This window comes from Neolamprologus brichardi, chromosome 7 (assembly GCF_056152115.1).
Source record: "Neolamprologus brichardi isolate AB-2024 chromosome 7, ASM5615211v1, whole genome shotgun sequence".
Taxonomy (NCBI): Eukaryota; Metazoa; Chordata; class Actinopteri; order Cichliformes; family Cichlidae; genus Neolamprologus; species Neolamprologus brichardi.
The window spans coordinates 32,682,746-32,693,184 of NC_142110.1; positions in this window are offsets into that span (position 1 = coordinate 32,682,746).

The window sequence follows — 10,439 nt, forward strand, 5'->3', positions numbered from 1 at the left end:
ATTCCTTCTTTATTTTCCTGTTCCCCACATCTACTCTCTTTGCTTACTTCTAAGTATCTAGAAGATAAGGAATGAGCGATGGTCTGCGGCCACCACCTTAAAAACTATTCCCTTTTTGGTGGTTATCTTTGTGCCTCTCCAGGGCACCCTCCCTGAAGTTTAACTTAACTTTGTGTTGTTCTGCAATGATCGAGTGAGCTGTGTATGGAATTCCAGAGTTATTACAGTGAGTGATAGGGTATTTTTACATCCAGGCACTGATACGCAAAATATTTTTCCAGTATAAACTAACGGCCTGACTTGAAGAGGGCAGGGCTTGTGTTCAGGAACAGAAACTTTTTGGAAGATGCAGGTGACCCTCGTCCTTAGCTACCAAACTGCTGTGTCTGTTGACAGCACACAGTGCTTTTCCCGCCTCCTTTCCTTCACACCTCGCCTGTTCCAAGAGAGCAGGCCTGTACATTACTGTAGGGCTTTGACAGTTATGCTGTTATTTCTAACACATGGCTAATTTTCTCCCTGGCATTCTGGATGCCAAGACAAATATTCATTTTCACTCTCCTATGAGTTTACACTGTTGACCAGAGTTTGGAAACAGCACACGGGAAAGTCGTGTGGGATGGACTGCCGAGTCCAAAGAATCATTGTTTTGGAAATTAAGTATGCTTTTCATTTGGCATAAATACACCCGTGTCCTCAGACAGTACAGATCAGAGTAAACACCAGACTATAAACACTTCCAGAGCATTCCAGCACTGTGAGAGTCAAAGCGTACAAACATCTGCACAACCCCACACCGATTATGAATCAACTTTTAACCCCCAGACTGAGTCAAATTTATTCCTAATGTGCACTGGAATTATAGCAATATTTTCTCATGAAATTCTCACTAGTCTGAGAGCAGATTAGTAAAGAAATCATAACAGAGACACTGGACAGTTTGCCTTGCTGAAAGATTGTTTAGCTAGTTAGCTACAATTACTGTTTGTGTATTTTTAGTTATAGTCACTGTGATCTATTTTTATATCAAGTGACAACAGAAAAAGCCTCCCAAACCATTTACTAAGCTGCTGAGCTGATTGCTTGTTTGTTTGTATGAAGTATGGTTATTTTCTTACTTACTGATCTAGTGGAAATTATGCCACTTAATGCTGATTTCTACCACTCAGGTGGTAAAGAGAAGAAGAAAAAAAAATCACACCTGCCCACCTGTCCATCCTTTAAGAGACACAGCAAAGCAACATAGCAGAGAACCGAATGTAAAATGGGTGGTAATAAACTTTAATCGGCATCCATGAAGTGATGGAGCGAAGGAGGGGTTGGTTTTTAGAAAAGGAGACGAAAGCAGGGGGCGGAGAGCTCAGAAAGCAGTCAGTCTTTGTTGGAGACACACAGAAGCTGAGGAAATTACTTGACGTGGAGTCAGATCTGGATGCGGGTCAGAGCTTAGACCTCTGCCCATGGCCAATGACTAAAGTCCCTCTGCAGTTTCTACAGAAGAATTGGTGTCGCTTGGGGTTGAATTACTGCCAGTTGTTTCCTTTCTACACAAGAGGTCAGCACACTTAGCCTTTAAGATTCAGTCCATTCCTAACAGGTGGCAAGCCTCACAGTCGTGTTTGCTTTTAAACTATAAATAAATATATATATATATATATATATATATATATATATATATATGCACATCCTCACTGCCATGTGGGGCTGGTGCAGACCTGAAAAACACTTAAACACAGAAAAGATTTAATGGTTCACACACTGCAAAACTCCATTTTCCTTAATTATTGCAGCTTGTAGTATATGATGTTTCAAGCATACATGCTGTTCAGACAGTGAATCACAGGGCGGCATCATCTTAAATCATGTGTGATAGGTCACATGACCGTGACCAGTGACAGTAATATCCAATCAGAACCACGTCTTGCATTGGATGCACAGCTGAAAAATCATCTAATAGTAATACATATTGCCTTGGAATGAGTCAGAAAGGCTAGAAGGAAATAAGAAGGATCTATTACCACTGATTCTTGTTAATTTGCCTTTTCATAGTTTTAGCTTGCCTAGCCCGTGCTGTTTTTATTGGTGTTTTAAGTATGTTAATAAAATTAATAATTTTATTGCGGGGGGGGGGGGGATTGTAAGTAAATTATTTTTAAATTTGCTATTTTTACATCTGTGAGACCTTCTTGGATTCCCACCCCTTACTCAGTTACAGTTGCCACAAAGGATTGTGCTACTGTAAATGGATGCTGCTGTAAGGATAAGAAGGAAAGAATGGCACAATCAGCCTGTCCATCTTACAGATTTCATGCCTGAAGTATGATAAAATAAAGAAAATAAGAAACCAGATCTTTTACTATGCTACAGTCACTGCACTTTCTTTAAATGGTTATTGTTGGCTAATGTGTAGATAGGACAGTGGTAATGTATATATCACACAGGACCAAGTACCAACGCTGGAAAATGTAACATTTTTTTCACAGTCTGATGAATATTTTCCTCTGTGCCACTTAACTTTGGACTTGGGGGAAATTGTGTTATCACAATCATATTTTTTTTCAGGCCTCTCTTCCTGTGTCTGCGTGGGTTCTCTCCAGGTACACCTGCTTCCCCCCACAGTCCAAAAAAATGGAGTTAATGGGGTTAATTGGTGAATCTAAATTGCCCTTGTGAGTGTGAATGGCTGTCTGTATAAAAAATCCTATTTTTTTTATTTTATTTATTTTTGTTTTGGTGTTGTTTTTTTCTCCCTTTGTGAATTATTGAGCCCCCATAATTTAACCACATGAACTTTTCAGAGCTGTTGAACACATTTGAGTTCTTTAAAAACTGCAACCAAATCAATTTTAGACCCACTCCAGAATTCATGATTTTAAACAGAAATCTCAGCATGTTTTATCCTTTTTTTTATTCCTGGTAACTCACTGGAGGAAACTTGGAAAAAGTATTTTGGCTAAACTTCCAAAAGTAGCTGAGTGGCTGAAACAGGTTGCAGCATATGAAAAGTTTTTTTTAAATACTATTTTGGTACCAGGCTCATCTTCCAGATGTGATTCTATCAGTAAAAATTAAGAGAGCTTATTTTTCAGCCCTTAAGTATATTTTAGCTACAAGGGTTCAAAAATTCTGAGGAAACAACAACAAAAAAACTTAAATAACACATTTTCAAAAGGAAAGGAAACTCAAAGGGAATTTTGACACATTTATGGGTTTGTAAGCACTGGAATTTTCCTGGTGCTGTGACACTGCTGGGAATCACAAACACAGACTATATATGAAAGATTGGTGTAGTCATTGTGACATCACCAAATGGAAATCCAGTGAAATCCAGTTTTGAAGCCTCAGGCTGAAAATGGTTGGGCTGCTGCCATCTTCGTGTTTTCAAACTACACTTGATGAGTGACAGAACACTGAGTGACATTGCGTGCTAATATAGTTGTGTCTTCAGTCAAAAGTAAGCATGCTGCCCTAATGGAAGCATAATAATAATAATCAAAAAAACATCATGCTGTATATAGTAACACTTGAAAGTAGTGATTGTAACAAACTCATCAGGAAACAGGTTCAGTAAGGTCACAGATCAAGTGAGATTTGGGGTCTTTTTCCTAGGAATGCCATTCACTCAGTGAAATAACACTTCTGCATTGGCATTACTTTCAGACCCTAAGCAGATATTCATCTTTAAATGCAGTGTATAAGCACAGTGCACTTAAAGGAACTTAGAGCCCTGGCACTAGCTTTGGTGAGAAGGACCTATAATACCCAAATATCTGATTTGGAGCTGCCAGGCAGGAGGAAAAGAGGAGGACCACAGAGAAGATTCATGGATGCTGTGTAGAAGGGTATAACAAAGGTTTGTGTGACTGAGGAGGATAGTAGAAAGATACCTATAAGGACTGAATGCTAGGGAAGTTTCTGTATGTACTCCTGATCCAGAAAGGCTGCACTGCTCTGATATTGTGTGGGTGGGTATTGTCATGCTGCAACAACCACAGGGTGGGGTGCTGCCACAAGAATGGCACAAGTACAGGTTGGAGCACCTGATCGCGGTACCTCTGTGCAGTCAGAAGAACAATCGGACACATGAGTCAGGTACAGCATGGTGGCACTGATGGCAGGGTTGAACATGTACTGCTTTTTGAGAATCTCTTTTTAAGCACTTAAATGATGTACTGAAAAATGCATTCAAAACAAAGACCGACAAAATATTATACAACAATTCTTAAAAAATAACCAGGTATAATATTTATCTAGGTAGACTTTTGCACATATCAGAAACTGTCAGACAAGTTTGTACAGTTATCTGTGTCAGCTGATCTTTCAGGACGTGGGTTTGGTCGATTCCTTTCTTTCTTTTTTGTCAAGATGTATTTAGAACAAGGCCAGCTGTTGTTTTACATTTCATGTAAATGTTCATGGACACCACTTAAATCATCATTAGCACTACTTCTGAGCATTAGCCTGAAAAAAAAAAACCTGAGTACTTTTAAATGTACTGTTTCAACTAAACAAATGTGTGTAGGGTCGTGAGGAAAGCTAGCATAAACAAATGCTCCTCTTAATACAGGACAGTTAAGATAAACTGTTCCATAATTACAGAAATGATACGAGTGATAGAAATGCCCAAACCAGAGTTCACAAAAAGTTTAAGTGCAGCTTTGTTTCTCATTGGTGATAATCAGCAGTCTGAACTGTTCAGCCCCGGGACTGGTGCCTGTTAATGGCACTGCATTACAAATGGGCCGCAGTTACTCATCCATCAAACTATGCGAGCGGGCGTCTGCAAGCCACCACACAACTGTTAGACTCCCTGTCCCCGGGCGGGTTAGCGACACTGTACTGTGGCATGGGAAACAGAACCAGGTGTCACCTCACTGTAAAGCTATGCTAATTAGCCATGCAATAAAAACATTCAGGGCAATTAACAAAGAAAAGGGGCATGAAAGGAAGGAATGTCAAACAGAAGTGGAGGAGGGAACTCAAACTGCGGCTCACAAAAGCGAGGAATGTCGGAGACTAAACACCGGCTGAGCGTGTGCTCCATGTGCTCCTGTCTGTGGGGCATTGTGAGGTTGCTTGCTAACCCCCCCCCCCCCCCCCCCCCATCTTTCATCTGTTTAAGGTTTTTGTGTATAAGGTTATAATTTCTGAGAATGTTCAGACCTTCCACAGGGTGGCTGCTTTCTAATTAACTTTTTTTTAATAAACTCTCCTGTCAGGCTGATTATTCATTTTGCTCCCATTAGCTGGAGTTATCTATTAATCTGCAGGACACACTGAACCCAAGGGATAACGAATGACCACAAGATATCACATATAAATCTGTATACATATGGCATCTATTAAAGATTCTTCTGCATCTTCATAGTGATGACTCAGGGACATTACATTAATGGCCTGTGAGGTTTTGTTAAGACTTTTTTCCATTTTTCCTTCTCTCCATTTCCATTTGTTTTCATTTTGAAATTAAAAACACTACTCAAACGCACAAGCAGAGTAATCCAGTCATCATATTTCTCCTTCAGTACCCTCCATCTATGGGGACATTGCAGCCAAATTGAAATGATGACCTCATGATGGCGCAAGATGAAAGTAAATACATTTACTAAAGTCTTTAGGATTTATCCAGTTGCTGGCGTGGCTAATTCACCTTCTGGCATCTCTGCCCTGGCAAACTGGGTTATGCAGGAGTGCCAGGGGCTGCAACTCCACAGGGTTACTGTTAAGAAGGGCCATACAGATATTTTTTTATTTTACCCCAATCCAGGAACTGTTCCTAGACCCATGGGCAACCTCCAGAGTTGACAAATGATACCAAAATGGAAGTGGCACAAACTGCAGTTCCACCAGTGGCCATTTGAGGACTAGCTTTAAAAGTTGAATCATTGACCCTTTGCAAATTAAAAAGCACATTTGGCTTTTATAGGTAGTTTCTCTGCTCATGACCACTCTGTGTGTGGGGTTATAACTCATCCACCTGGATAACTGAATAACTGAGTTGCAGCATGGTCATGTTGATTCACATATGCCCCAACACAGTTAACTGTAGCATCTTGTAGGCCTCATCCATACTGTATGTGCGCCACTGGAACATTTTAACGGATTATCATGGCTTGTTATGTGGCATACAACATCCAAAAAGGTTTGTGTTTCAGTTAAAGTGAAATCCTAGTTTTTTATTAGTCTGTTATTTGACAGTAATTACCCAATGTAATTAGAGTCAAGTTTAACAGACTGCCTGTAAAACTCTACAGGTTCAATACTCTGTGGTGTACCTTTAGTATTTTAACTTATAGGTTTCCATATAAAAAGGTACCTTTTGGCTTACAAGCAACATTAATAAAGGCATCAGTCAAAATGCTGCTGGACACAATTCAGAAAAGCTGCATCTAGAGTTAAATATGGTTTCAGAAACCATCATGAGGCTTTTGACACTATATACACTTGAAAAATCCTATTCTGTTTTTTATGATTGAAATGAAAAGACAACTGAGAAATGATAATGAAATCATGCAGGCATCTAAGCTAATCTGTACTTCAATGCACTCTCTAGTAAGCCCAGTCTACCTTTAAAAAATTGCAGTAGCTGTCAGTGTAGTAATAAGTAATAAGTCCTCTCTTTAATTGCAATAATTGAATTATTGGGAATACCAACATCTTTATTTGCACTGAGGTACATCATCTGTTTTGTTTTTGTTTTGTTTTTTTCCATTTAACAGAAGTTCTGACCAGGCTGCTGTGCTCCTAAACAGCTCATCACACTATAAACCAGCAGTGCAGCTATGAATGGTGGTGGTATGTGTCTGCACAGGAATTTCCCTGCAACAAAACCCTGAAAGAACACAGCTGCAACAATGTAACGCAGTAAAATGGATTGTTAAACATAAAAAACAGGAAGAACTTCTGGATTCAAGAACATGTGTGTTTTGTAGAAGAATTTACAAGAGCTGGGTAAGAGCTGGAAAAACACCAGCATTTTCTGGCTGAATGTCTTTTTCAGAGCGTTACATGGTGCCGATCTGACCGCTAGCTCGCCAAAATGCTGTCCTTAGTGTCAATACAGACAATGTTCCTGCTGCCAACCCTAAAAGAGAGGGAGACAGCTCACCAGAAAACTGCTTTCCTTTACCTAATGGTTTAAACATATTCACATAATACATCCTAAACAATTAAACCATCATGAAAGTTTTGGCAACATGACTTTGACCATACTGAGGTTTCTCTTGTGACGTCATGCATGCATTGCTTGAGATTTGGCCTTCATACTGGACGTGATACTACCACTGTGGTTCCTGGAGGGTGCTGGCTGCCACTCTGTTGGTGCAGAACCTTCACAATCTCCTGGCAATTGTTTTGGTTTCTAGCAAATTGCCAGGGTTGTTTTCATGTTTGTTTGCAAATAGTTGCTAAGCTAGCTGAGCGGTGATAAAAGTGAAAAGTAGAATACAAGTCAAGTCAAGCCAACATGTTTCAAAATGCACAACTTTTACTTTGAAGGTAAACAATCCCCATTTCCCATTTGTGTCACACTTCTCACAGTTTCACTATACCTCTGCAGAGATCACTTGTAACTCGACGGGGAATACACCCCCCCCCCACACACACACACACACAACCAATCGTTGACAGATGTTCACAGGTCCATCTCTAAGCCTGTGTAGATGGGGCCTTATTTACGTGATCCTATATCATCACCATGATTTTCACACATCCAAAGTGGTTGACAATCCTCAATATTTTTGGTGAAAAATAGAAAACTGAGGTTGCTGTTAAACTACATTGTGTGTCAAAATTGAGGTCCGCTGGCTAAATTTGACCCTTCAAAAAAAGAAAACATTGTGTAACACTTTAGGTTTTCAATAAAGTTTGAATTGCAGCTATTGTCTGCACAATAATGCTCACGCTGTGTACATAACTCAGACTAAACACACAGGTGCACATCCATGGCACTTGCAAGCGAGCTACCTAAGTATTTACAAAGTATAAAGAGAGTTTCAAGATCTAAGAGTCTGTTATTTCACTAGCCCTTCCCCTATGTGTTTTTCTTTGTCAAAATTAAGTATCTTAGTCTGTGATTTCCTGTTTTATTTTGATAGCTGGTTGTCTTCTTTGGCTGTCTTTCATTTGACTTCCCCCTTGCTTGTTGTCTTGATTGTTTTCAGCTGTTTCTTGCTACCCAGGTGGTCTCCATCACTCCTTAGTGTGTTTTGACTGTAAAAATAGCACTGTCTTTGTTTTGTCCTTGGTCACAGCAGGTTTCCTCAAGCCAAATGTGAGTGATGGATCTTTGAAGGCGAGTTTCAGTTTCACACAGCCCATATGATGGCAGTTGACTGGTCATGCTACAGGTGAACTACACCAGCAAAGATCTTTTGTTGAAACTTCTTACACAGCAATTAAATTGAAGAAGACCCAAACAATTTTTTTACATGTTGCTTTTACAGCATTGTAAAATTTTAATATTGTTTTATTAAATTCCTCAGTGGGTGTTATATTAAGCCTTGTGTATCATTATTTGACTGTTTCTTGTACAGCTGCAATCAAAATACACAATTTTTCTTAAAGGCTAATAAACTTTTGTTTGGGTTTTTTTTTATGAGTGGTAGTGGGCTTTATGTAGATTAAATTAAAACTGCTGTATGTGACACATTTGACGAAACAACATGGTATTAAACTATGTGTGTCTTAGTCTTGGTGTGATTCTCATTTCCCAGAGTAGCCCTTAGGCTGTGCGAAACACCAAAAATAAGTAGGAAAAAGATCAGCTAATACTCATCTTGACACCCTAGCAGCAACATTATACAGCTGACACCTTTCACTACAGTCAAAAAACCTGAAAGAAAAATACAGGTGTCAAAATGAAAAGCAAGAGTGTCTGCTGCCGTCACACCCAGGTAAGCTGTGTCTTACAGAGCACCAGGCGCCGACTATTGTAAAGGCCATTTACAGGAAGGTGTTAAAGTGGACTGGAATGAACCAGAATGGTGCTCCAGCACCTTTGGTTAATGAGTAATTAAATCTAATAGAGAGTTTAGTACAAAATACACTGAAGCGGGTTCATTTTATATGGCTCAAATGTCAATAAAATTGTGTTTGCAGCACTTCAGCATCAAGCTAGCACCACATAAGAGAGCAGAGCACAAAATGAGTAACTTACTTATTTATTTATTTTGGAATGGCAGACAATTTCAAATACCTCTGAGTGCAGGTGTCAGGGTTCCTGGGTCGGTGACCCAGTGCTTTCCGTTTTGTTCACGTTCAGTTTATTTCGTCACTTCCTGTTTGTTCCTGTGTTAGCTCGTCTCGTGCCGTTAGCCAGATTATGTTCAGCTGTGTACTCACCGGTCTCTCATTATCATCCTCATCAGTCTGTGTATTTAAGTCTTCTGTTTCTATTCGTTCTTTGTCGTGTCATTGATGATGTTCGTGTGATGTTGTCCTCCCCGTGTTTTCTCAGTCAGTCAGCCATTCAGTGTTCCAGCCAGTCAGTGTCCGTTCACCCTCTGTTCCTCCACTCCTTATAATAAACATCCACCAGTCTTCACCTACCTGTGAGTCCTGCGTTTGGGTTCCTTCTTCCTCGCCTCCACACAACGCCTGACAGCAGGCTCTTAAAGTTTATACTAGATTGTAAATGAAATCTAAGTCGAATGCACGCATCGTTTTCTCTCCGTTTTGGCCTCCAGTCCACACTGAGATGGCGTTTTCCCAAGGAAAAATGCAGCGTTTTGAAAACGCTCTCAAAAACATATACATTTGAAGACGCTGCATTTGTGTCGCAGTGTGGACAGTGAAAACGGAGACTTTCTAAAACGATGATGCATTTTAGTCATGTGACCAATTAAACAAAGATAGCGCAGGGAATTATACAGCAGTTGTTTTGTTTGCTTTGAATTTTGACAGCCCAATTAAAGATTAATATCAGTTTGTACATGCTCCTGATAGTTTTTCTTCAAATTATTTAATTCTCACTCGCTTTTGCAACTTTGTACTTTTGTGTTACTCGCAGCAACAACTCCACCTCATTGTTCGTCTCATTTAAAAAACTCTGCTTTTCCTCGACATTTTGCCGCGATGTTTCAACGAGCCGGAAAGTAAATAAACGGCAGACAGAAATGAGGCAGGCTGAATCTTTTTGCGCTTCACGCATGCACAGTACTGGAACATAAGCGTTTTCGACCGTTTCAATGTGGACGCACAACTCTGTGATAACGAGTGAAAACGCTAGTGGGGACACAGGGCGTTTTCAGACAAATCTTTTTTTTTTTTTCAAATCTATCCGGGCTAGTGTGGACATAGTCTAAAATGGGTAGTTTGCAGTGTGATGATATGATTTACGAAGGTGCAGGACAAACCATGATATCCTCAGTCACTGCTAGTATAGGTCCTGGGTCACATCAATCATGTTTTTCATTAAAGCAGACTCTAACGATCAGCAG